The sequence below is a fragment of the Arachis duranensis genome, chromosome 7, assembly GCF_000817695.3.
Source record: "Arachis duranensis cultivar V14167 chromosome 7, aradu.V14167.gnm2.J7QH, whole genome shotgun sequence".
Taxonomy (NCBI): domain Eukaryota; kingdom Viridiplantae; phylum Streptophyta; class Magnoliopsida; order Fabales; family Fabaceae; genus Arachis; species Arachis duranensis.
The window spans coordinates 57827336-57828885 of NC_029778.3; the positions used below are offsets into that span (position 1 = coordinate 57827336).

Consider the following 1550-nt stretch of genomic DNA (forward strand, 5'->3'; position numbering starts at 1 on the left):
GTTATCTTATTATCTTTTCAAATTTGATTTTAATATCTTGTTCAACTAACTATTTGACTTTTTGTTTGTTTCTTATCTTTTTCAAAACCAACTAACTACCTATCCCTCCCTAATTTTCGAAAATACTTCTCTCTTTTTCAAAAAAAAATTTCTTTTTAATTGTTTTAAATTTTAATTTTAATCATATCTTATCTTTAATTTTCGAAAATCACTAACCACTTTTTCAAAATTATTTTCGAAATTCTCTATCTCTCCTTCTATCTATTTATTTATTTATTTACTAACACTCCTCTTCACCTCTCTTCATCTCAAATCACTACCCCTACCTTTACCCTTTATTCAGACTATTCATTCTTCCTCACTCCTATTCCATTTCTTCTTCTACTAACATAAAGGAATCTCTATACTGTGACATAGAGGATTCCTCTTTCTTTTCTTGTTCTCTTCTTCCCTATGAGCAGGAACAAGGAAAAAGACACTCTTGTTGAAGCTGATCCAAAACCTGAAAGGACTCTGAAGAGGAAACTAAGAGAAGCTAAATTACAACAATCCAAAAACAACCTTTCAGAAATTTTCGAACAAGAGAAGGAGATGGCAGCCGAAAATAATAATAATGCAAGGAGGATGCTGGGTGACTTTACTAAACCTACGTCCAAATTTGATGGAAGAAGCATCTCTATTCCTGCCATTGGAGCAAACAATTTTGAGCTGAAACCTCAGCTAGTTGCTTTAATGCAACAAAACTGCAAGTTTCATGGACTTCCATCTGAAGATCCTTATCAGTTTTTAACTGAGTTCTTGCAGATTTATGAGACTGTAAAGACGAATGGAGTAGATCCTGAAGTCTACAGACTCATGCTTTTCCCTATTGCTGTAAGAGACAGAGCTAAAATATGGTTGGATTCACAACCTAAGGATAGCCTGGACTCCTGGGAGAAGCTGGTCACGGCCTTCTTGGATAAATTCTTCCCTCCTCAAAAGCTGAGCAAGCTTAGAGTGGATGTTCAAACCTTCAAGCAAAAGGATGGTGAATCCCTCTATGAAGCTTGGGAAAGATACAAGCAGTTGACCAAAATGTGTCCATCTGACATGTTTTCAGAATGGACCATATTAGATATATTCTATTATGGTCTATCTGAGTTTTCGAAAATGTCACTGGACCATTCTGCAGGTGGATCCATTCACCTAAAGAAAACGCCTGAAGAAGCTCAAGAACTTATTGACATGGTTGCAAATAACCAGTTCATGTACACTTCTGAGAGGAATTCCGTGAATAATGGGATACCTCAGAGGAAGGGAGTTCTTGAAATTGATGCTCTGAATACCATATTGGCTCAGAATAAAGTGTTGACTCAGCAAGTCAACATGATCTCTCAAAGTCTGAATGGATGGCAAAATGCATCAACAGCACTAAAGAGGCATCTTCTGAAGAAGAAGCTTATGATCCTGAGAACCCTACAATGGCAAAGGTTAATTACATGGGTGAACCTTATGGAAACACCTATAACTCATCATGGAGAAATCATCCAAATTTCTCATGGAAGGATCAA

The 1550-nt window shown here is 36.4% G+C and overlaps 1 non-coding gene across 1 annotated transcript; it reads right to left on the minus strand.

The window, feature by feature from the left end:
- Positions 1-987: 987 nt before the first annotated feature.
- On the minus strand, positions 988-1091 carry LOC127740921 (small nucleolar RNA R71). The gene has a single exon (XR_008001777.1). It is a non-coding gene; the product is annotated as a small nucleolar RNA R71 (small nucleolar RNA).
- Between the last annotated feature and the right edge of the window lie 459 nt (positions 1092-1550).